The sequence below is a fragment of the Zophobas morio genome, unplaced genomic scaffold (genome assembly GCF_036711695.1).
Source record: "Zophobas morio isolate AGI-343-1 ecotype UQ-CSIRO unplaced genomic scaffold, CSIRO_AGI_Zmor_V1 ptg000029l, whole genome shotgun sequence".
Classification (NCBI taxonomy): domain Eukaryota; kingdom Metazoa; phylum Arthropoda; class Insecta; order Coleoptera; family Tenebrionidae; genus Zophobas; species Zophobas morio.
The window spans coordinates 8,635,442-8,663,126 of record NW_026972134.1 but is presented as its reverse complement, the minus strand read 5'-3'; the positions used below and the strand labels follow the sequence as shown (position 1 = coordinate 8,663,126).

The window sequence follows — 27,685 nt, the reverse complement described above, 5'->3', positions numbered from 1 at the left end:
TGTTTGATTGGGTTAATTGGGATTCAATTTGAACTTATATTGGATTTGATTGGGCAAACACAATTAAGGGCTTTGATTGGATTTGATTGGATTTGATTGTGAAAATTGGAAATAATTGTGTATTACCAATAAAAACATCTAAAAAGCAAAATGTGATGTAATAAATACAATTTAGGTTTGGAGTGTGCTAGAACGTGCAAATGGAACATTTTATTTTATTTTATCACTAACATTGATGTCCCTAATATAAATAATTTTGTTGCTTTCGTTTAGATTCCCAAAATGGCTTTGAGTTATCATTTACAATAAAATGCCGTAAAAGATAATTATTTATTATGGAAATAAAACGCTTATTGAAACGATTATAACGAAAAATACAATTATTTGAAAAAAGCACCCCCTTCACGAATAGAATAAGTTGTTAACATTTTATTACCCGAGAACAAGGCTCGAAAGAATTCTGAATCGATCACAAGAATATACATCTATATGCATATTCAAAAAAATTGCATAAATATGTTCTGCGTATTAGCAACCCCCATAGGGGGGTCGACGGGGAACGTAACCACCCACTTCGATGAGAAGTCGTCAAGAAACACATTACGCAACCATTTTGCATCCTACGGCAACGATACGGACCGTAGGTGCTCAATTTCACGTTTAAACGACGGTCACAGTGTCGCCCAATCTGGCCCAATCAAATCCAATCCCAAATTGGGGGCGCCCAATCAAACCCAATCTGCGAATAATTCGCACGCCAATCGCACAAAGAAGGTAAAAAATGACCACCACAATGGTCACGTGGTACGCAAGCAAACATATTATCACTATTATAGCGAAAAATAATTTGTTTTTAATAAACAACCCTTTTACGCGGGTTTGAGTGTTAATATTATCCGACAGGAGTATATTTTTGGGAAAAAATTCTGTGTTCGACACGATAGGATTTATGACGATAAGCATACTCAAAAAAAATGCATAAATATTGTCTGCGTATTAGCAACCCCCATAAGGGGGTCGACGGAGAACGTAACCACCCACTTCGATGAGAAGTCGTAAAGAAACACATTACGCAACCATTTTGCATCCTACGGCAACGATACGGACCGTAGGTGCCTCAATTTCACGTTTAAACGACGGTCACAGTGTCGCCCAATCTGGCCCAATCAAATCCAATCCCAAATTGGGGGCGCCCAATCAAATCCAATCTGCGAATAATTCGCACGCCAATCGCACAAAGAAGGTAAAAAATGACTATCACAATGGTCACGTGGTACGCAAGCAAACATATTATCACCATTATAGCGAACAATAAACCTTTTTTAAAAAACAACCCTTTTACGCGGGTTTAAGTGTTAATACTATCCGACCGGAGTACATTTTTGGGCAAAAATTCTGTGTTCGACACGATAACGTTTACATCGATAAGCATACCAAAAAATATGCATAAATATTGTCTGCGTATTAGCAACCCCCATAAGGGTGTCGACGGAGAACGTAACCACCCACTTCGATGAGAAGTCGTAAAGAAACACATTACGCAACCATTTTGCATCCTACGGCAACGATACGGACCGCACGTGCCTCAATATTACGTTTGAACGACGTTCACAGTGTCGCCCAATCTCGCCCAATCTGCGAATAATAATTCGCTCGCCAATCGCACAAAGCAGGTAAAAAATGACCACCACAATGGTCACGTGGTACGCAAGCAAACATATTATCACTATTATAGCGAAAAATAATTTGTTTTTAATAAACAACCCTTTTACGCGGGTTTAAGTGTTAATATTATCCGACAGGAGTATATTTTTGGGAAAAAATTCTGTGTTCGACACGATAGGATTTATGACGATAACTATACTCAAAAAAATGGCATAAATATTTTCTGCGTATTAGCAACCCTCATAAGGAGGTCGACGGAGAACGTAACCACCCACTTCGATGAGAAGTCGTAAAGAAACACATTACGCAACCATTTTGCATCCTACGGCAACGATACGGACCGTGGGTGCCTCAATATTACGTTTAAACGACGGTCACAGTGTCGCCCAATCTGGCCCAATCAAATCCAATCCCAAATTGGGGGCGCCCAATCAAATCCAATCTGCGAATAATTCGCACGCCAATCGCACAAAGAAGGTAAAAAATGACCACCACAATGGTCACGTGGTACGCAAGCAAACATATTATCACTATTATAGCGAACAATAAAACTTTTTTAAAAAATAACCCTTTTACGCGGGTTTAAGTGTTAATACTGTCCGACCAGAGTATATTTTTGGGAAAAAATTCTGTGTTCGACACGATAACGTTTACAGCGATAAGCATACCAAAAAAAATGCATAAATATTGTCTGCGTATTAGCAACCCCCATAAGGGGGTCGACGGAGAACGTCACCACCCACTTCGATGAGAAGTCGTAAAGAAACACATTTCGCAACCATTTTGGGCACCTACGGCAACGATAGGTGCCTCAATTTCACGTTTAAACGACGGTCACAGTGTCGCCCAATCTGGCCCAATCATGTCCAATCCCAAATTGGGGGCGCCCAATCAAATCCAATCTGCGAATAATTCGCACGCCAATCGCACAAAGAAGGTAAAAAATGACCACCACAATGGTCACGTGGTACGCAAGCAAACATATTATCACTATTATAACGAAAAATAAAACTTTTTTAAAAAACAACCCTTTTACGCGGGTTTAAGTGTTAATACTGTCCGACCAGAGTATATTTTTGGGAAAAAATTCTGTGTTCGACACGATAACATTTACAGCGATAAGCATACCAAAAAAAATGCATACATATTGTCTGCGTATTAGCAACCCCCATAAGGGGGTCGACGGAGAACGTCACCACCCACTTCGATGAGAAGTCGTAAAGAAACACATTTCGCAACCATTTTGCATCCTACGGCAACGATACGGACCGTAGGTACCTCAATATTACGTTTAAACGACGGTCACAGTGTCGCCCAATCTGGCCCAATCAAATCCAATCCCAAATTGGGGGCGCCCAATCAAATCCAATCTGCGAATAATTCGCACGCCAATCGCACAAAGAAGGTAAAAAATGACCACCACAATGGTCACGTGGTACGCAAGCAAACATATTATCACTATTATAGCGAACAATAAAACTTTTTTAAAAAATAACCCTTTTACGCGGGTTTAAGTGTTAATACTGTCCGACCAGAGTATATTTTTGGGAAAAAATTCTGTGTTCGACACGATAACGTTTACAGCGATAAGCATACCAAAAAAAATGCATAAATATTGTCTGCGTATTAGCAACCCCCATAAGGGGGTCGACGGAGAACGTCACCACCCACTTCGATGAGAAGTCGTAAAGAAACACATTTCGCAACCATTTTGGGCACCTACGGCAACGATAGGTGCCTCAATTTCACGTTTAAACGACGGTCACAGTGTCGCCCAATCTGGCCCAATCATATCCAATCCCAAATTGGGGGCGCCCAATCAAATCCAATCTGCGAATAATTCGCACGCCAATCGCACAAAGAAGGTAAAAAATGACCACCACAATGGTCACGTGGTACGCAAGCAAACATATTATCACCATTATAGCGAACAATAAAACTTTTTTAAAAAACAACCCTTTTACGCGGGTTTAAGTGTTAATACTGTCCGACCAGAGTATATTTTTGGGAAAAAATTCTGTGTTCGACACGATAACGTTTACAGCGATAAGCATACCAAAAAAAATGCATAAATATTGTCTGCGTATTAGCAACCCCCATAAGGGAGTCGACGGAGAACGTAACCACCCACTTCGATGAGAAGTCGTAAAGAAACACATTACGCAACCATTTTGCATCGTACGGCAACGATAATGACCGTAGGTGCCTCAATATTACGTTTAAACGACGGTCACAGTGTCGCCCAATCTGGCCCAATCAAATCCAATCCCAAATTGGGGGCGCCCAATCAAATCCAATCTGCGAATAATTCGCACGCCAATCGTACAAAGAAGGTAAAAAATGATCACCACAATGGTCACGTGGTACGCAAGCAAACATATTATCACTATTATAGCGAACAATAAAACTTTTTTAAAAAACAACCCTTTTACGCGGGTTTAAGTGTTAATACTGTCCGACCGGAGTATATTTTTGGGAAAAAATTCTGTGTTCGACACGGTAAGATTTATGACGATAAGCATAATCAAAAAAATGGCATAAATATTTTCCTGCGTATTAGCAACCCCCATAAGGGAGTCGACGGAGAACGTAACCACCCACTTCGATGAGAAGTCGTAAAGAAACACATTACGCAACCATTTTGCATCGTACGGCAACGATAATGACCGTAGGTGCCTCAATATTACGTTTAAACGACGGTCACAGTGTCGCCCAATCTGGCCCAATCAAATCCAATCCCAAATTGGGGGCGCCCAATCAAATCCAATCTGCGAATAATTCGCACGCCAATCGCACAAAGAAGGTAAAAAATGACCACCACAATGGTCACGTGGTACGCAAGCAAACATATTATCACCATTATAGCGAACAATAAAACTTTTTTAAAAAACAACCCTTTTACGCGGGTTTAAGTGTTAATACTGTCCGACCGGAGTATATTTTTGGGAAAAAATTCTGTGTTCGACACGATAACGTTTACAGCGATAAGCATACCAAAAAAAATGCATAAATATTGTCTGCGTATTAGCAACCCCCATAAGGGGGTCGACGGGGAACGTAACCACCCACTTCGATGAGAAGTCGTAAAGAAACACATTACGCAACCATTTTGCATCCTACGGCAACGATACGGACCGTGGGTGCCTCAATATTACGTTTAAACGACGGTCACAGTGTCGCCCAATCTGGCCCAATCAAATCCAATCCCAAATTGGGGGCGCCCAATCAAATCCAATCTGCGAATAATTCGCACGCCAATCGCACAAAGAAGGTAAAAAATTACCACCACAATGGTCACGTGGTACGCAAGCAAACATATTATCACCATTATAGCGAACAATAAACCTTTTTTAAAAAACAACCCTTTTACGCGGGTTTAAGTGTTAATACTATCCGACCGGAGTACATTTTTGGGCAAAAATTCTGTGTTCGACACGATAACGTTTACATCGATAAGCATACCAAAAAAAATGCATAAATATTGTCTGCGTATTAGCAACCCCCATAAGGGTGTCGACGGAGAACGTAACCACCCACTTCGATGAGAAGTCGTAAAGAAACACATATCGTAACCATTTTGCCTCCTACGGCAATGCCACTGACATAATGTGCGAACGACGCTTTTCAATAAATGTGTGGGCCGATGTCGCTTGGATGAAACATATATTTTATGAAAATCAACCGTGTCCAGTAGAAACTATCAAAGAGCTTCCACAACGAGTGGAAGTGGCAGCCGCCAAAGTTGATGGAATTCCCGGTGTTTTTTTTAGGTCGTTTATGTTGCGACGTTCTGAAGCGTTTATTGCTAGTTATGGGCAACATTTTCGACATGTATTGTAAAGAGGTAGTAGCACTGTAAGTTGCTCTTATTTGTATTCTAATAAACAAAGTGGAATCGTTGTGACAAGGACCAAACTTCCGTCAGAATAAAAAGTCGATCACGATGAAGCATTATCAAAAATCGGTCCTTTTCAGGTCAACCATTTATTTCTATAACAAATAACCTTCCGCATTGACCTCTAACGATGAATGAATGAATGATAACCAGCAAAAAGTTGGTTTTACTTTTAATTGAAACTGAAAGTGTTTACATCGTTTTTATTGGAACGTTTTTCCACTTACTCTTTAAAAGGTGGATCAATGGCATCGCATCGAGGTTGGTTCATGGCGGTTTTGCCCATTCGATTTTTAATTTGTGTTTTAGTTCCCGAGCGTAAGCTAAGGAAGTGTAGTAATCGAGTCCATCAGACGATGGGTCACTTTTATGTTTTTTCGTATTTCCAACAAGGGTTGTATGTATGTACGTCTCCTAAGCGCAGTGGGTGGGTATCAGAGAGAACGGCGACCTGCGGGACTGTGATTGTGGGTTCGTTGCCGAACTTGGCCGCTTACTTTTTATTTACTTTCATTGGTATAACCAGAGTATAACGCTGTGACTACTTCTCTTTTGTGCTGCGATTAGAATTATGCATGTTGATGACGTCATCACAAATTCTGTTATTGAAAACATCATGAACGAGTCACCTCATTTTCTCGAAAATGTAAAGACCACGCACATCTTTTTATAATAATACCTAATAAAATAAGCATTATAATATAATAATAATTTTAGTCTTTTGTTTTGAGGAGACAACTTATTCAATTAAATTAAACAAATTTCTACGTAACATTTGTTCGATGTATAAACAGAAAAATGATTTTAATGTTATATAAAAATATACTCCTATACTTGTAGTGTACGAATTCGCTGTCAGTTTTTCCCTAAACGTTCACATTTTTGCAAAAAACATTACCCAACGCAATACGGTTATATTACCATGGCCGACTAGTATAAAGATTATGGCCTGTCCAAGAGGTACGATACGTGTTGCCATCTATTAATAATTACACTTAATAATTTAGCAAAATTTTAATTTGACTTGACATTATGGGACTTCAAAACGTGTAATGGTGGTTTGTTTCGGTATGAATGCCTTTGTGCCTTTCAAAAGGTGTTAATAATTCTTTTGTCGTTTTTGAATTATTAATAGATGGCAGCACGTAATGTACCTTTGACATTCCTTTGGACAGGCCATAATCTTTATACTAGTCGGCCATGATATTACTAACACCGGACAGGAGTCGCGGTGGCGCTGCGGCAAAGGCGGAACACCGAGACGTTCAACGCAGCCGTGCGACAGGCGGAAAGTGGTTCGATGCTGAATGTGGCCGTCTTTTGTCTTATATTGGTAATACGCTGTGACTATTTTTCTTTCGTGCTGTGACTAGTATTATCTACTAGTATATTGATGACGTCATAACAGATTTTGTATTGGTCAAATGAAGAACGAGTCACCCCATTTCCTCGAAAATGTGAAAAACACGTCTTTATAATAACGATGATAAAATAAGACTTATAATTTTCAGAGAATTTTGTTCAATTGTGGTTTAATTCAAATCAAACTAATTTCTACGTGACATTCGCCCGATGTTTAAACATAAATAAACACGCGAGAATCCCGGATATGTTTCATTGTTACTTCAGGAGCGAGGACATTTCTGTCGACACAACGTTCGACCAATTTTTATTAAGGTGCTGAACCGATAAATCGACTTCAGATATAGTGTCAAATATTTTGAAAAAGAGACAAAAGGAGCATTTCAAAGTTTGGGAGATTTGTCGCCAAACGTGACAGATTCATATCACATTCACACAAGGTGGGGCATTGTGGGGCTCTTTGTATAAGTCACCGTAAACATACACAAGTATTTCCAACTTAAGAAAATGTACGACACTAAAAAATGTTTTATTCAATGTAAGGTACAAGTAATAACTACAATATAATTAATGTGTGAAAAAGTACTTATCTTGAAGGGTATTGAGGTACAATTTCAATAATATATATATATTAGGGTGATTCAAAAAAAAAAATAATTTTTTTTTCGTGTCAAAGAGGTTCAAAAGTTTCTTTTCAACGTAAAAAATACCAGTTAAAAGTTGAGCTCTTAATATTAATATTAAGACCGTCCGCATCGCGTTTTTCTATTTCCCATAAGAATAACATGGGAAAATTTTTGTTTGCACCTTCTGATTTTTATTGCTAGCCCGTTGTGTGTCGTGAAAAAAATTCAATCACATATTTTTATAGAGAATTGAACGCTCTACAAAAAGTGTCTCCTATGATTTTGCGAGAAACCTGACTATGATTTTTTAACCCACTGATGCTGAAAATGTTCGGAAAGAGTTTTACTGGCCTTATTATAGCATAAAATTATAAACAATTACTGTTTAAAAAACTAAATTTAAAATGTGTATAAATTTTTGTGGTGATTTATTCCAATAAGACCATCAAATTTATTGTAATGCATCAAAAACGTCAAAATTTGCGATAAATTTAACTTTAGCCTAAAATAACTCTTCAACTATCAGGTTTCTCGCACAATCATAGGAGCCACTTTTTGTAGAGCGTTCAATTCTCTATAAAAATATGTGATTGAATTTTTTTCACGACACACGACGGGCTAGCAATAAAAATCAGAAGGTGCAAAAAAAAATTTTCCCATGTTATTCTTATGGGAAATAGAAAAACGCGATGCGGACGGTCTTAATATTAATATTAAGAGCTCAAATTTTAACTGGTATTTTTTTACGTTGAAAAGAAACTTTTGAACCTCTTTGCACGAAAAAAAAAAATATTTTTTTTTTTTGAATCACCCTAATATATATATATATATATATGTTTAATACAAACCTGAAGACACGCTGTTAAAATAACATGATCACCAGTGTTGGGGACACATACTTTTAAAATTATCTAGATACAGATTTTTACGTTTTTCGAAATGTATCTCGATAATAATAGATACAAACAACGGATACTCTTTTAAACTTTGGTCAATACAACATCTGATAACAAGTTTTTACTTATTTTTTAAAGAAGCTTTTAAAATTAATAATATTTCAAATGTGGCATCGCCTAAAAAATTTTTTCTCGGTGTAAGAAGTTGTCTTCCGTAAACACCCGCTCTGACAAACTGGATAAGTCTTTCACTTAAGTGTTTCGTCAATAGGTTTTTATAAAAAACACTAAGATTAATCTGCATTATATCGCATTGAATGAACTGCTACCGTAAACTTGACCTTTGTTTTTATATGTATTTCGGTTTTTGTATTAAAGTGTACGTAAATATGCGTGCTGTCAGCTTCCACATATAAATTAAGTTGTAGTACTTCAAGAGGCAAAATATCTGCATCGTATTTCCACCAGCAGCTCTTTACGTATGTGGTTCACAATACATAAATAATTCCAAATGTCATCGTCTATCTATTTGACATAGACCCAGTGGCGGCTCGTGGTGATTTTTGATGGGTGGCCAAAGCATTATAGGTAGATTATAACATGTATTAAAAAAAATATATATATATATACATATGTATATAATCATCTTTGTGAGAAAGTGTTTTTATTTTGGTGTTGCATGTCAGTCAATATAACATAACAAATATGTTATGTATACTACATATATATTATTTTATAAATATTACTTACAATGTCGTTGCAAGAACCAACGAGAACGTCGAAGATTCTTGGCAAATGAGGAAAGGGGTGTAAAAAAAAGTTCAGCACATAAAGATGTGGAAATAACAACGAGAAAACGTTAAATTTTAAATCTTTGAGATAATCTACACTTAGAAAAAGTAATAATTTCAAAAATTATTATAAAAGCAAAATTCAAAATGTCAAATGAAACAAAAAATAAATGCTCAAAATACTAACAAAATTAACACTAACAAATAAAATAAAAATAATTCCAAAATAATCGCTCTGATTGGTTTTAGAAAGATCACTAAATATTAAAGACTTTTACAAAAACTTTAAAATTTATCATCGAATGTTATTAACAAATGTGTTAATGCTTTGAAATTACTTTCATTTAGAGAAATTTGCGATTAATCTGTTCCCTGAAATATTTATTTGTGCGTAGCCAAGAAAATTAGTACATTGAATAAAAGTTTAATATTGAATCTATCTTTTTTTACCTGTTTCATTATGTTGTATATGTTTTCACAACAAATTCGGCTGTTAAGAGAATTTTCTATAGTTTCACTTCGTTTTCCAAGTCATTTTCATTTTTTCAGATTGATCATGTTCGTAATTTTTCGTTAAATAACAGACAATTCCAACAGTATAGTTTGTTGTTTCACTACCGATCAGCCAATAATATTAATTGTTCTAATTTTGATTAAAGCCTTTATTACTGCCAAGAGAGTTTGTGATGCCTGATTGTTTCATTTCAGGACATGGTCTTAATGTATAAACAAATAGTTCATAAACATCAAGTTCCATGCTACTGAATTTATTTATAAAAACAAAAAAACTCAATGTCTTTACATGCTTTACCACTTCTCTAGTATTATTTGCACAGCTTACAGTCGAATTTGCCATTAAAAAAAAAAATCTAAAAATTACCTACTTTGATACCCGCCTAACCGTTTGGTAATTTGAATAAGCTGCATTTTATAATTAAATGCACAAGGCAGTCTCTGATCTGACTGAATTCAATTGAGTCGTGTCTACGACGAACCATGCCAAGTACGTCCGATTCTCAGGGTGGGTTTGCCCATCCTAGAGCGAAGTGCGTAACAAAACTGTGTGGATTGTCTGAATTAAATAATAAATTAATAATAGTATATATATATTTAACTTTTGTTGACACTGCTACATTTAACGGAGCATTCACTTTATGAAACAAATATGTAATAAATAATAGAAAAATACACATATGTCACATACGTACTTTAATAATAAATGCATTACTTATTTTCAGCATTCGTTATTCGGATTTTTAAATTTATAATTCATTATAAAGTTAACACTGTGACATAATACAAGAATATGGTTACTACGAGTTTTCATTTGGTATGAAAAACTATTTATTAATTATTATGGTGTCGCTATTTTCTACAACAATAGCATTCAAGAATTTTCGCATAATCATTATTTTCCTTACCAGCTTACCCATATTTCAATAGAGTAATAATAAATAATAGTTTAAAAAACTAAAAAAACACGCTTTTATTGCTAATCGAACTAAAAACTAGAAAATAATTTTTAATGACAGAGTTTAATATTACAGTAGTAGAAGATCAAACAATCAATCATAATAAATCACCTCAAATTAAAATTATAATAAAATTTAAGTTATTAACAGAATAATTCAATTCAGAGTAAAAAGCGTGGGGTGCTTGATATTTTAAATATTACAATCATTCTATTGGCAACTATCTATGAGAGGATAGTTATGAACCGCAGTAAAATGTCCCTACCTCAGAGGTGGTGTGGAAATGTATGCATATCATATAGAATGTAACTCCTTCAACTTTTAGAACGGCAATGTCTTAGGAATGGTGATTCTTAAGAAACAAAGTATAAGGACCATTTTTGTAGATAATTTTATGCTCTATAACGTTTGTCTGAACTATATTTTTGATAACACTTACCTACCGTTCGAGAAAAATTCAAAAAACAAAAATTTTGACTTTTGACATTTTTGAAGCACACATGGGATCTTCTGGAACTTTTGGCACTTTATCTCTACGGGTGTACCCAAGGTGTCTCCCAAAATTCAGCTCTGTCCGAGTTTTTGTGATTTGAACACTATTTGTATATCTATTTTGACCGAATTTAGTGCATTGCAGTAGAAAAATGGATTCGACCCCCATCTAATTGAAACCATTGAAGGTCCGGTCAAAATAGGCATAAAAATAGTGATCCAATAACAAAAACTCCGACAGAGCTGAATTTTGGTAGAGACCTTGGATACCCTAGTAGAAATAAAGTCCCAAACGTCCTCATAGATCCCATGTGTGCTAAAAAAGTTATTCAAGGTCAAAGGTAAAATTTTTGGTTTTTTGGATTTTTCTCGAAAACGGTAAGCTTTATACAAAAATTATAGAGCATAAAATTATCTACAAAAATGGTCCTTATACTTTTTTCACAAAAAATCACCATTCCTAAGTTATCGCCGTTCTAAAAGTTGAAGGAGTTACATTCTACATGATATGCACACATTTCCACATCACCTGTGGGGTAGTGTACTGGCGTGGTTTTTTTTAACGTGGTTTCCCCAGTAGGCCTACGATCTGTTATGACGGAGTTTTATGGGAAAATACTGTATTTACTGCATGATGATTATTGATTTTGATATTGATATAGTTGATTTAAATCAATCAACTATAGTTCTAATTTCCGTTAACATTTTAATCTGATTCATGCTCTTCAAATTCGACCTCAACAGTCATGTCTTCTTCAGTTTCTTCTTCTTCTTCTTCCTCTTTTTCTTGCTGGATGTCCATAAATTGTTCAACTGAAGATAAATCAGTTGTCTTCATCGATATCACATGAATCTTCGTCTGTTGAATTCTGTTGGACATTCGAGCAAGAGTGGCCTTGGCAATTAGTGCACGCTGGTGAACACAAAACCCTACTCTTCTACAGCCACATCTAGTACAACAACCTTTTTTGCAATTGCAAAAAATAGTGTTTAGGAGTTTTTTCGGAGTATAGTTTGAATCCAAAGTATTATCTGTTAGTTTCCAACCCCAGTCTTCGAGGTTCAGTTGTTAGCCTAGCCATGTCTAGACTTGATACTATACTCGGTACAAGTGTTGATGAGCAGAAGCCGATGTTGAAGGAAGACACAATAGTTGTACTTGTTTCTTATTTGTTTTTTTTTTACAAACGTTAAATATCTATACGTGTCGATACAATTAATTTTTTTGGAGCTCCACAAACAGCAAGGAGAAAGCGAATTCCTTTTGTGATCATCGTTTGGGGAGACGAGTCAATTTCTTCAAATCCTTTAGCGCAATCACGTTCTTTTTTTCAAATAATTGCTGATGTTTAACCTCTTCTGAACACTATCGCAGCCGGTTATTGCATGTAACAATAAAACGTGGTTTTGGCATTTTGGATAAGCAGATAAACTTCTTCAAGAATATATTTCTGTTCGCTGTTGACCCTTTCCAGGTTTTTAACAGTAAATAATTTTATCAATTTATGGTAGAAGGGACTGTTTAAGGACTGAGTTTCTGTTGAGTGTATATTCTCAGAATTAGTTAGTAGTTATTTATTATATTGTTCGTAGTTACGTATTTTGTACATTTAAGAGACACGAATGGCATTTACATTTATTTAATACAACCCGTGTAACTTTTTTATTCTGAAATATAAACCTGTAGGTTTTTTTTGAGGAAATCTGTATCATTTTAAAAGATCTATGTGGTGGCAACCTCACATTTTTATTATCACTTCCGGTAGAACCAGAAATGTAGTAAAATATTTAAAAAAATTTCCATTTAATTCAAAATCTAGTTGTTTGAAAAACGATAGTAGTTTAATCTGTCAGTTCGGCGTTTCTAACAATAATTTGATCATAATTTTTGAAGTTTGATGAGTGTTATTTTAGTGGCTCATAACGATAACATTATAGAAATTGTAGAAAATTTTAATAACGAAGACTATTTTCGTATGATCGTACTCTATGGGAAATGCGAAGAAAGTTTAAACGGCACTTGCCGAAAGTTCAACGAATTATATCCCAACAGGAGAAAGTTGTATCGAACAAAACTGAAACAAATAATTGAAAATTTAAAAAACCAAGGTCAGTTTAATGTGAAAACGAAAAGACCTGCAAATATCACCGAAGATTATGAGACGGTACTCAATGTTTGGCTAGCCGTTATTGAAAGTAAAGACATTTCTATTCGAGAGATTAGATCAACGTTTGGAATTGCTCAGTCGGCGTCCTTTTAAATACGCAAAGCATCAACATCTTGAAGCAGGTGCTTTCTTAAGGCGACAAAAGTTTGCAGAGTGGCTGGTAATAAGAGACCAAGAAGAACCACTATTCCTTCAAAATATCATTTTCAGCGACGAAGCATCGTTTACTAATAAAGGCATTTTTAACAGACGGAATACCTATTATTGGTCTACTGAAAATTAGCATTTATTTAAACCAAGAGGCAATCAGAGGGCGGGGAAATTCATTGCATGGATTGGTATTATCAACAACACGATAATTGAACCATACTTTTTTGACAACAACTTAAATGCCGAGCAGTATCTACGTATTCTGCGGCAGATGGAAGACGATTATTTAGATAACTTACCTCTCAAGCAAGTTCAAAACTTGTATTTCCAGCAGGATGAGGCACCAACTCACAACGTGAGGAACGTGGATAATTTCTTAACAGAAACATTTCAAGACCGTTGGATGGAGAACACGGGTCCAATAAGATGGCCTCCAAGATCGCCAGATATGAAACCCCTAGATTATTTTCTTAGGGGTTTCGTAAAAGACAATGTTTACTTTGAAGAATGGAGAGATAAAGAGCCCTTGAAAGAACGCGTCAGAGAAATTTGCATATCATTAAACCCACAGTTTATAACAAATGCCACACAAGGCATTCGTAGACGTGCTGAAATGTACATCCAACAAAACGGAGATATTTTTGAAAATTTATTGTGATAAAAACGTATACAATTGTTATTAGTTAGTTATTCAAAAATTACATTCTTGGTTGTTGTTAAAATTTTCATTGAAATGCAGTGAACCTACGTAAATAAATGACATGAGTGTCAATTTTTCAAGCTACTAGATTGTCATCAATAAATATGAATTTTTCGTCAATTTTATTGAATAACTTTTAAAGTATTGATTTTAGACTATTAATTGCTTTTCATTTTTTGTAGTACACTACAAAAAATCAATCTTTCCATTTATGACAAAATATACCTAGTGTTCCATTAAAAAAAAATAAGTTGACGTCATTTCCGTTTCTACCGGAAGTGATAATAAAAATGTGAGGTTGCCACCACATAGATCTTTTAACATGAGACAAATTTTCTCAAAGAACTACATGTTTATCTTTAAGAATAAAAAAATTACAGACGTTGTATCAAATAAAAGAGACACCTGTATACATGGCATTTGTGTGCATCATGTAGAATGAAACTCCTTCAGCTGTTATAACGGCGATATCTTGGGAATGGTGATTCTTAGGAAAAAAGTATAAGGATCATTTTTGTAGACAATTTTAGGATCTACAATTTTTGTCTGTGCTATGTTTTTGATAAAACTTACTGTTTCCGAGAAAAATCCAAACCAAAAATGTTGACCTTTGACCTTGAATAACTTTTTAGCACACATGGGATCTATGGGGACTTTTGTCCCTTTATTTCTACGGGTGAACCCAAGGTTTGTACCAAAATTCAGCTCTGTAGGAGTGTTTGTTATTTAAAATGTCTATTATGACCGGACTATATGTTAAATCTCGCTATTAAAACCATAGTTTAATCGAAAGGATGAATAAAATGTTCATAGCAACACTTTATTCACACGAATAAAGTAAAAAAAACTACAAATTTGCACTACCACTGAAATTTTCGTTGCTATGGATGTGTAAACATATTCAACTAAAATTTGCAACGCTTGATGGTCCACCTTCTGTAAAACAATCCTAATGAAAGGCCAGGAACATCCTTTGAATTTGACCGTGACGAAAGTATAGGCAACTTAGGCAATTTACCTTCTTTAAATGCTCATCATACTAGTAGGAGTACAATTAATATTTATGTAAATACTGTACCTAAAGATTTTAATTTTTTAATTTTGCGAAATTGGAAACAATCTTCTATGAAACACGTGAATAAACGAATAATATCCACTATAAGACATTATCACACGCGGCTTCGCCTCGTGTGCTAAACTGTTTTTTCGTTAGACAAAGTTCGTTTTTAGTCATTTATACCATAAATAGCTATTTTACTATTTCCAAACTCACCAGTTGATTGTTAAGAGCGTAGCAGAGAGTTAATCTACCATTTTCCGACACCCGGTATAACGGTGCTTTTCGACACAATTAATTGCCCACATATCTGTATGTATTGCTTACAAGTAAGTTAAAGATGACGATAGAATACCCCAACATGCAGATAAGAAAAGAGAGATAGTTAAACAATACATATGATTAATTGATTATATTCATTAACAAACATCGGAACTATGCGACTGAATCCTAGAGCGCCAAAGCATTAGTCAACGTAAATAAGCGAGGTCATTCCCATGATTTACCTGGCAGACTGGATACGTCTTATCACTTAAGTTTTTCATCAATACGTTTTTATAAAAAAAACACTCAGATTAATCTGCATAATGCCGCAATGAATGAGCTACTATCGTGAACTTGAACTTTGTTTTATAGTTCGGTTTTTGTATTAGTACACACACTTCTTAAATATGCGTAATTTGTAGTACCTGAAGAGACAAAATATCTGCATCGTATTTCCAGCAGCAGCTCTTCACAATAAATAACTAATTCATAATGTCATATCTATCTAGTTTACGTAGACCGTTGAAATAAAAAGAAAAGGTTAGCAGCAGTAGGTCAGAGTAGTGTAGGTCACTTTTCAAGTGATGCGTGGATAAATAACCGGTAGTTACGCTAGGCTCTTAGGGATGGGGGGGCGTGCCTAATTTGCAGACCACAGTTTATCTTGCAGACTGGGGGTTAAAAATGCTGCAATCAAGTCAAAACTCGACATTTGCTTATTGCTCAATACGAAAATTGTTGATACAAAATTTCAAACCGTTCGGAGAAACCCTTACAAACCACCCCCAAAACAACCTTGCAGACTGAGGCTTAAAAATACTCCAATCAAGTCAAAATTTGATATTTGCTAGTTTCTCGATACGAGCATTATCGATACAAAATTTCAGCCTATTCGAAGGAACCCTCAAAAATCACCCCCAAAACAACCTTGCAGACTGGGGGTTAAAAATATTCCAATCAAGTCAAAACTCGACAGACGCTTATTTCTCAATACGAAGATTGTTCATACAAAAGTTCAAGCCATTCGGAGAAACCTTTAAAAATCACCCCCAAAACAACCTTGCAGACTGGAGGTCAAAAATGCTCCAATCAAGTCAAAACTCGATATTTCTTAATTTTTTAATACGAAGATTCTTGATACAAAATTTCAACTCGTTCGGAGAAATCGTTAAAAACTACCCCCACAAAAAGCTTGCAGACTGGGGCTTAAAAATACTCTAATCAAGTTAAAATTTGACATTCGCTAGTTTTTCAATACGAGGATTATCGATACAAAATTTCAGCCTATTCGAAGAAACCCTTAAAAATCACCCCCAAAACAACCTTGCAGAGTGGGGGTTTAAAATGGTTCAATCAAGTCAAAACTTGATATTTCATAATTTTTCAATACGAAGATTCTTGATACAAAATTTCAACCCGTTCGGAGAAATCGTTAAAGACTACCCCCACAACAAGCTTGCAGACTGGGGCTTAAAAATACTCTAATCAAGTCAAAATTTGACATTTGCTAGTTTCTCAATACGGGGATTATCGTAAGTAACAAAATATCGAGTTTTGACTTGATAAGAGTATTGCAACAAAATATTTTTTCAAAACCAACAGAATATGAAACCCATTTTCTGTTAATTTTCTCTACCAAAATAAAACTCCTAAATATACTTTTTCTGGAGTCTAATGGTAATTTTTATTTCCAAAATTGGTGGGTAGATAATTTAGTATTCAAGGGTACATTAGGACTTAGCTTTATAAATAAGGTATGTAGTGCCATTGGATTGGAAAGATTAAAATCATGTATATTTTCAAATTCTACTTTTTTTTTTCTTGAATTTTCACATCTATATCGTTATTTCAATACAACTAAAATGTTCCTAAATACATGCACTCAACTAGATTAGCCGTCTTTACTTTTACTAAGATTTTCCAATTTTAAGTCACTTTCACCGCTAGTACGTAAAAAAAGAGAGAAAAACTACTAAATTTTTTTTTAAACCAAGCAACCTTTCTTGTTTCCCATTTTATACAATTTATGTCATATGTCAATTAACGCTTAAACAATGTCATACAAAATAGAATTGCAAAAAGCCATATATCAGTTAATTACCGAAGTACCTAAAAGTGAAATTGTGAATATATTTTGGACCAAATATGTTATAGGTACTCGCAACTAAGTATGCACACAACAATTAAAGACTGCGAGGTAGCAATACCACCTGGTATTAATTTGCCAAAAAGTGATAGGCCACGAATTTTCAGTGAAATAAGTTTAGAAAGATTAAGAAGAAATAGTAAAGACAAGAATCTGGAACATCAACAAGAAGATTGATTAGCTCGATTGTTTAGAGTTCCCATATAACAGTTTCTAAAGAAATAGACAAAAACAACTTAAAATACAGCAAAAAAGCTAAATGTTAAACATACAGCATCGCAGTTAGAGAGAATTTTCAGATGTTCCCGGCTATTGAGAATTCATCATTTTCTGGATAATCGTGTGGTTATGCTATGCGATGAAAAATAGTTTACGTTTGCCTATTCCGAGATGGAAGGTAACGATGGATTTTATACAAACAATATAGAAGAAATTTCAAATAAAATTTAAGTCGAAAGCAAAATTTGAAGATAAAATTTTGATTTGATGGGCTATATCTCCGGCTGGCGCTTCAGCACCATTCATTGGTCGTATTAGTGGTGACGCGGTCAATACATAACAATATATGACAACACGATAATAACAACGATGTAATATTTTGGCCAGATTTTGCAAGCTGCCATTATAATAGAATGTCCAGGGATTGGTTAGAAAGAAATAATATAAATTTTGTACCTAAGAAAAGATAATCCCCCCCATAATGCCCCCAGTGCGAACAATCGAAAACAACATTTGGGCAATACTAGGTAGAAAGGTTTACAACAACGGCTGGGAAGCCAATTTAGAAGAACAATTAATAAGCACAATCTACCAGAAAGTTAGAAAAATGGACGTGGACACTATCCAAAGGCTGTAAGATCTATGAAGACAATTTTGCGTCGTATTGAATATAATGGATCTTTATCTGTTTTCCTATTAATAATAATTAATTAAGAAATTAGCACTTTTCTGGGTTCTTTATGAAATTCAAATAAAATTAAGTTTGAGCTTCCTATTATTACTTTAAACTTTCTCTCAAAACGTTTTCTTTACGTTAGGTTTCTCAAAAATTAAAAATGTCTAATGTGCTTTAAAATAATGTCTTTAAGATTTTGTTTCCTCTGAATTTTAAATTTTCTCTTCTGGACACCACTTTGTATTTTTTGACTGATGATGAAAGTTTAATAATAGATACCCCAAAGAACTTAAAACCAGCATATAGTATGTACTGAATGAACCAAGTTAACAGCAAAAATGACGTGTAAAAACACACCCCAAATTGAGAGAATGAACGAAAAAATGCCGAACTTATGCATCCTTACATAGTAGCAACTGATTATTATCTAACAGCGATAAACATAAACTCAAATTATCGCAATTCACGTATCTATAACAAATACTCCTATATTCGTAATTTACATATTTTGTAAATTTAAATTTAAATATTAATAAATTAATTAATAATTAACAATAAAATAATAAAAAAATAAATTAAAAAAACTAAATTAAATTTAAATAATAAAATAATTTTTTGGAGTGATTCGTTTAGGGAGCTTTTAAGGCGATCGCTGGGTAGCCGGGCTGTTTTAATCCCTAGTCTGTTTCTTTTAAGGATTTCTACGAATGTACTGAAATTTTGTATCAACAATCTTCGTATTGAGAAATAAGCAAATATAGTTTTGATTGGAGCATTTTTCAACCCCCAGTCTGCAAGGTTGTTTTGGGGGTGGTTTTTGAGGGTTGCTCCAAATGGGCTGAAATTTTGCACCAAAAATCGTCGTATTGAAAAACTAGCGATTGTGAAATTTTGACTTGATTAAAATAGTTTTAACCCCCAGTATGCAAGGTTGTTTTAGGGGTAGTTTTTAACCGTTTCTCCGAACGGGTTGAATTTTTGTATTAACAATCTTCGTATTGAGAAATAAGCAAATATCGAGTTTTGACTTGATTGGAGCATTTTTAACCCCCAGTCTGCAAGGTTGTTTTGGGGGTGATTGTTGAGGGTTTCTCCGGAATAGGCTGAAATTTTGCATCAGTAATCCTCGTATTGAAAAAATAGCGAATGTCAAATTTTAACTTGATTAGAGTATTTTTAAGTCTCAGTCTGCAAAGTTGTTTTTGGGGTGGTTTTTAACTGTTTCTCCGAACGGATTGAAATCTTGTATTAACAATCTTCGTATTAGTAAATAAGCAAATGTCGAGTTTTGACTTGATTGGAGTATTTTTAACACCCAGTCTGCAAATCTGTTTTAAGGGTGGTTTTTAAAAGTTTTTCCGAACGGCTTGAAATTTTGTATCAAGAATCTTCGCATTGAGAAATAAGCAAATATCGAGTTTTGACTTGGTTGGAGCATTTTTAACCCCCAGTCTGCAAGGTTGTTTTGGGGGTGATTGTTGAGGGTTTCTCCGAATGGGCTGAAATTTTACATCAATAATCCTCGTATTGAAAAAGTAGCGAATATCAAATTTTAACTTGATTAGAGTATTTTTAGGCCCCAGTCTGCAAGGTTGTTGTGGGGGTAGTTTTTAACGATTTCTTCGAACGGGTTGATATTTTGTATCAACAATCTTCGCATTGAGAAATAAGCAAATGTCGAGTTTTGACTTGATTGGAGGATTTTTAACCCCCAGTCTGCAAGATAAACTGCAAATTAGAAACGCCTGGGATGGGGTGAAATTAGAGAATAATAGCTGACGAATGTGTATTTTGTAAGTCTGGGATTGCCAAATTTTTTTATTCATCTAATCAATGCATAACATTAATAGGTTTTAGTATCCGTAAATGCCGGTCATATCCGGGTCAGTGATGAGTCCTACCATAATATTAATAAGATGTATTGTCAAATAGGAAATACATTTCCAAATTCGACAATATCCCAATGACTGAGGTTATGAAAGTAAGCAAAGCATTTAGCGACAATTACAATAGAGAGGAATGAGGAACATCAATATTGATGATATAATAGTAAAAGACTTAACTACATTAGGAATAACTGAACATTGAATATCGTAATTCGTTTTGCTTTAACGTACGTTACAAGCATACAAAAATACCTAATCGGTTAATTCTCGATGTTTTTATAATAAGCACCACGCCTGAATGTTGAAACTTCTAGCCGACACAATTAAACGATTGTACTTTTTGCGGCAAAGATTCCTGATAAATTTTTGTAACACCGACACTAATACATATTCGATCAATGAGAGTGAATCTGTTTTTAGTGCTATATTTCATTTAATACATTGACAACCTCATTCATGGACAAGGGAAGATAAATACTAATACAATATTCGCATTGATGTCCGTAATACCCGCTTAACATTATTATTATTTTTATTATTGTTACGAAATAAACTCATACGCCGCCTCGGTACGACGCCTTGGGTTTTCTCGAGAGCTTTCTAGTAAGTATGTACGTATGAAAGCCACCTTTTAAGCAAATAAATAAAATTATAATCATTTCAATGCCTTGTGATAACCCAAACATGTCGCCCTAAATTCACACATGGATGAAACGTTACACTTGGTTGCCAAGATTTAACGATTTTCTTAATTTCTTTTATTCAAATTATTCAAATGCGATTTCGTCCCGTTGTTTTTTTTTTTTTCGCCAAATTTGAATCCACATTTGGACACCACAGCGTTTTATATGTAGAAACGTGTTACAGCCCATAATAGAAGTTTGAACTTTAGACCTATAATAGGTGCCGATCGGAAGTGAAGAACCCAAACCAATAAATGACGACGGTTTTTCAAATTGGTTACCTAAACGAGCGTCCTCAATTGTTTCATCAATCATGCGAACACATGTTTATTCACACATGCTGTTTCACATGGAAAGGCCGACATTAAAATCGCACCTATCATCGTGAGCAAAAAATTCTAGTCGTCAATGTCATTTTTGTGCACCGAATTAAATGGCACACGCTGATACTGACGACCAGAATTTTTTGCTCGCGACGGTATCTCGTTTTTAAAAGTACCTACACAGGTAGTCAGTAATATCACTGATGAATACTGATGATATTTTGGTTAAGCTGACAACAAATTATACCATTTGTATCACTATCCTGTTAGTAATGACACGAAGGCTGACGGCAAGAATCGTCTATATAGTTAATGGTCCTTTTTCGCATTTCATATGGTACGTCGAAGACGATAGATTAAAAGACGTTTGATGGGCGACCAGCTCTAGCTTGTATCCTCGTCTTTTTCGCACACCAAGAGATAGGTAATATGATTCCACGTTTAGAGACTGATTTCTGTTAATAGGACCTACACTCTGATATTCAAATAAAGAATAAGCCTAGTGTTAGTTTGGTGTTTTCGGATTTGGTAGAAACACTGGATAGGAACTTTAAACACTGCTACGATGGGGAAGACCGGATCATAAATTTGAAAAGACAATGGTGTATGTAATACAAACATACGTTAATGAAACCATTCAACGTAGATTTCACGGAATTGTTTTTCTTCGTTAGTGCCATGCCAACGCCATTTACGATATTGTTTTATCATGATTCCTAAAAAACGTTTTTTTCGAACCATGCAACTTACTAGTTCAATAGCGACAACACTCATTTTTTGTCCGATGAGACTCCACATGCTCGTCAACAAGTACCAGTTCAAGAGACCGTTTTCGATAAACGTGTATCGGTTGGATGCAACAGTTAGTTTGTGGAAATCAACAGTGTCCAGACAATATCGTAGAGCTTCAAGAACAAGTGATATTTATCAACAAACATCTTGCGACGCTCTGACGCCTGTATTGCTACTCAGGGACAACATTTTCAACACTTCTTGTAGCATTCTAAGTTACTCTTATTTTTGTTCCAATAAACAATGTAAAATCGTTGTGGCAAGGACCAAACATCCGTTAAAATCAAAAGTCGATCGTCATGAAGCATTACCAAAAAAACTTTAGCACTGACCATTAACGATGAATGAATCCACGAATGAGTGATAAGCAGCAAAAAGTCGGTTTTACTTTTAATTGAAACTGAAAGTGTTTACGTCGTTTTTATTCGAACGTTTTTCCAACTCTGTTTACGAGGTGGCTGAGCGTCTTCGTATCGAAGGTGGTTCACGGAGGTTTTGCCCCATTCGATTTTCAATTTGTTTTTTCTATATTTCGATACTACCAGGGTGGGGAACCGTGTTTAAAATTATTGCATATACAGGGTTATTCAGCTAAGATGATCCATTTATGTTTTTAAAATAGGCAACCCAAAATACCGATTCCACCTGAACCTGGATTACAAACAATGTTTCAAAATTGAATTGACTAATGACATTGTGAACGTCGTTTAAACGTAATTTTGACCCACGTCTGGTCAGGATCATTGCCGTAGAATACAAAACAGTTGTGTTATGCGTCTCTTCACGAGTTCTCATCTCATTTATGGGCATATATTAATCAAAAGAAAAATGTCTCGAGTATCCCAGGCCATGTGTTCAATAATGGTATTGAACTAACTGATCCACAAGAAATTGTCAATCATTTCGCGATTCATTTCAGTGACGTCTTTAGTAGTGATAATATCTGTGATAGTTTCCCAGTCTATGATAGAGAAAGTGATATAGTGAGCGTCTTACACAATTTCGTAATAAATACCTGTGATATTTTGGATGCCGTCAAAAAAGTCAATTCTAATTTTACTATGGGTCCTGACAATGTGCCTGCTTTCCTTGTAAAAGACTGTATTTCTTGTTTATGTGAACCCCTTTGCTACTTGTTTAATTTAATTATTGCTGAGGCTGCATATCCTAATAAGTGGAAGTCTACTAAAGTTATCCCGGTCTTCAAATCTGGCGTACGTAATAACATCGAGAATTATAGGCCCATTGCAATAGTTTCAAATTTTAGTAAGATCTTTGAAAGAATTGTAGCTAATAATTTATATAGTCATGTATCTAATCAACTTAGCCCCAGTCAACATGGCTTTATAAAAGGAAAGTCAACTTCAACAAATCTGTGTGAATACATCCAATACATATCTGATTCTCTTGAAAGTAAAAAACAAGTTGATGTTATTTACACAGATTTATCTAAAGCTTTCGATGTGGTTAATCACTCGATTTTGCTTGATAAGTTGAGCAAATTTGGCCTGTGTAGTAATTTAATAAAGTTATTTCAATCCTTTTTGTGTAATCGCATTCAGTATGTTGAGTACCGTGGTTTTCGCTCTCAAACTTATGTAACTACGAGTGGTGTAACGCAAGGGTCAAACCTTGGACCTATTTTATTTATTATATACTTCAATGACGCACTTTTAGAATTTAAGTGTCCTATCTTTGTGTGCGCTGATGACATGAAGGTGGCTAAAACTATTACCACGCTTGATGATTGTTACTCGCTTCAAAATGATCTTAATAATTTTATTATATGGTGTCACAATAATAAACAAAATATTAATGTAGCCAAATGTAAAGTAATAACCTTTTCTAGATCACCTGATACTACACAATTTAAGTATGAATTAAACGATACAGAAATAGATAGAATATTCCAAATTAAAGACCTTGGTGTTGTGGTTGATTCAAAATTGTCATTTATACCCCATTTTCAACATATTTGTGATCATGCTAATAGAATGTTAGGGTTTATTATAAGAAATACTGTCGGTTTTACCAATGTTGATTCTTTGCTTGTATTATATTATTCATTTATTCGTTCTAAACTGGAATATTCATCCGTCGTATGGGATCCATACTACAAAATTCATATATCTTCAATAGAGCGTATTCAAAGAAAATTTTGTAAACATTTATTTTATGTTAAATTCGGCAGATATCCCGTAAGAACTTGTTCGAGCGTAGTTCTTTTCAATGAATTTAATCTATACTCGTTGAAGGATAGAAGAACGGTGGCAAATATTATATTTTTACATCAGCTGATTCACGGGAAAATTTTTTCACAAAATCTGCTTGGTAATCTTAGTTTTCACATACCGCGCTTAAATTGTAGATATGCTGGAACATTTGCAATAGATTGGTGTAGAACTAATCAACATTTCTATTCGCCGTTATATAATATGTGCAGAAGTTACAATAATATTGCTCCTCTTGCTGACATCTTTTTACAGAATATCAAACATTTCACTTATCTGTGTAAAAATGCAGTTCTTACGCCACTGTAGTTGACATTCCTGCATGTTGAGTTATATAATTTTTTAGTGATTAGTGTTTAGTTATATAATTGTTTTGTATTGATTTCTTTCTTTTTTTGTTATATGTATTTGTGTATACTTATCCGGAGTTATGTACAAGTATCCACATAGATCTTTGTCTGTTGGATAATAAATTACGATTATTATTATTATTATTATTAAGTGAGTCAGTACGTTCTGCGTCAACCCTCATACAGGGGTTGCTAATTTATACAAAATATCTAACTTCTCATGTTTATAGTTATACATTTTATTGTGTCGAACACAGAATTTTTTTCCAATAGTATACTCCGGTGGTGCAGTATTAACCCTTAAAACCCCGTAACAGGGTTGTTTTCTAAAAAAGTTTTATTATTCGTTAAAATGGTGATAATATGCTTGCTTGCGTACCAGATTACCACCCTGTGTGTACCTTCTGTGTGAGATGGGTGTGCGGATTATTCGCAGATTGTATTTGATTGGGCGACACTATGAATGTCGTTTAAACGCAATATTGAGCCAAGTCTGGTCAGGACCATTCCCGTAGAATAAAAAATAATTGTTATGTGTCCCTTTACGTTTTCTTATCAAAGTGGGTCGTTACGTTCAGCGTCAACCCCCTTACAGGGGTTGCTAATTTATACAAAATATTTATATAACTTTTTTAATCATGATTACAGTTATACATTTCATTGTGTCGAACACAGAATTTTTTCCCAAAAATATACTTCTCTCGGATAATATTAACACTTAAACCCGCGTAAAAGGGTTGTTTTTTAAAAAAGGTTTATTGTTCGCTATAATAGTGATAATACAGGGTTAGTCACGAGAGAATTACTTCTGAAAATTATTTTTACGCAACCCAAAATACTAATACCCTGTACCGCTTGATATTATCTAAATTTAAAATGAAATGCCTAATCCATGATTGCTTTGACTTGGCATTGTCACTTTGACGTTAATTAATTTTTAACATTTTTTTTTTTTCATCGTTGACTCGCCTCTAGAGCCCCATTGGATCGACGACATACAGTCAGATCAATCTGGGCTATACTGAAGCCGTAAGTGCTCTACCAATGTTGTTCGCCGCTAATGTGTATGTGTTAATTCGCCATCTCTGCGTCACCTAGAGTCCCTTTGAAGTGCAAATCTGCAACCTCTGGACTTCTTCAGCCATCCATTTACAAAAAAGCCGTAGCATCCCCCCAAAATGCCCAACATTTTCAACAGATTAGTAGTTAAGTTATTTACTTACTTGTTTGAGTTTGTGTTGTAACCTTTGAATAAAATGCCGTAAAAGGAATTTTTAGAAATAATTTTTTCGTGATTAATCGGTTGTAAAAGATCAAGAGGCACACTGACAAATTTATTAGCGGCGCCGGAGGAGATTTCCGACTGGCTGCGGTACCACCATGAACACTCGCGTAACCTCATTTTCCACAATTGTCAAAATGAGATTGCCAAACTCAAAGCAATCATGGATTAAGCATTTCATTTTAAATTCAGTTAGTATCAAATGGTACATGATATTCGTATTTTGGGTTGCGTAAAAATAATTTTCAGAAGTAATTCTCTCGTGACTAACCCTGTATGTTTGCTTGCGCACCACGTGACCATTGTGGTGGTCATTTTTTATCTTCTTTGTGCGATTGGCGTGCGAATTATTCGCAGATTGGATTTGAAATTGGGCGCCCCCAATTTGGGATTGGATTTGATTGGGCCAGATTGGGCGACACTGTGACCGTCGTTTAAACGTGAAATTGAGGCACCTACGGTCCGTATCGTTGCCGTAGGATGCAAAATGGTTGCGTAATGTGTTTCTTTACGTCTTCTCATCGAAGTGGGTGGTTACGTTCTCCGTTGACCCCCTTATTGGGGTTGGTAATTTGTAGAAAATATTATGCAATTTTTTTTTGGTATGCTTATCGCTGTAAACGTTATCGTGTCGAACACAGAATTTTTTCCCAAAAATATACTTCTCTCGGATAATATTTCCTATTATTGGAAAATATTTTCTGTTGGGCAAATAAACCATATTATTATTATTATTATTAATATTAACACTTAAACCCGCGTAAAAGGGTTGTTTTTTAAAAAAGGTTTATTGTTCGCTATAATAGTGATAATATGTTTGCTTGCGCACCACGTGACCATTGTGGTGGTCATTTTTTATCTTCTTTGTGCGATTGGCGTGCGAATTATTCGCAGATTGGATTTGATTGGGCGCCCCCAATTTGGGATTGGATTTGATTGGGCCAGATTGGGCGACACTGTGACCGTCGTTTAAACGTAATATTGAGGCACGTGCGGTCCGTATCGTTGCCGTAGGATGCAAAATGGTTGCGTAATGTGTTTCTTTACGTCTTCTCATCGAAGTGGGTGGTTACGTTCTCCGTTGACCCCCTTATTGGGGTTGGTAATTTGTAGAAAATATTATGCAATTTTTTTTTGGTATGCTTATCGCTGTAAACGTTATCGTGTCGAACACAGAATTTTTTCCCAAAAATATACTTCTCTCGGATAATATTAACACTTAAACCCGCGTAAAAGGGTTGTTTTTTAAAAAAGTTTTATTGTTCGCTATAATAGTGATAATATGTTTGCTTGCGCACCACGTGACCATTGTGGTGGTCATTTTTTATCTTCTTTGTGCGATTGGCGTGCGAATTATTCGCAGATTGGATTTGATTGGGCGCCCCCAATTTGGGATTGGATTTGATTGGGCCAGATTGGGCGACACTGTGACCGTCGTTTAAACGTGAAATTGAGGCACCTACGGTCCGTATCGTTGCCGTAGGATGCAAAATGGTTGCGTAATGTGTTTCTTTACGTCTTCTCATCGAAGTGGGTGGTTACGTTCTCCGTTGACCCCC

The 27,685-nt window shown here is 35.1% G+C and overlaps 1 protein-coding gene and 1 long non-coding RNA gene across 4 annotated transcripts in view; both read left to right on the top strand.

The window, feature by feature from the left end:
* The window catches only part of LOC135137506 (uncharacterized), a 33,575-nt gene that overhangs the window by 367 nt on the left and 5,523 nt on the right, over positions 1–27,685 (top strand). The gene's annotated exons all lie outside the window — the stretch shown is intronic.
* On the top strand, positions 25,765–26,115 carry LOC135137749 (uncharacterized). The gene is made up of 2 exons (XR_010281920.1): positions 25,765–25,873; positions 25,943–26,115. It is a non-coding gene; the product is annotated as an uncharacterized LOC135137749 (long non-coding RNA).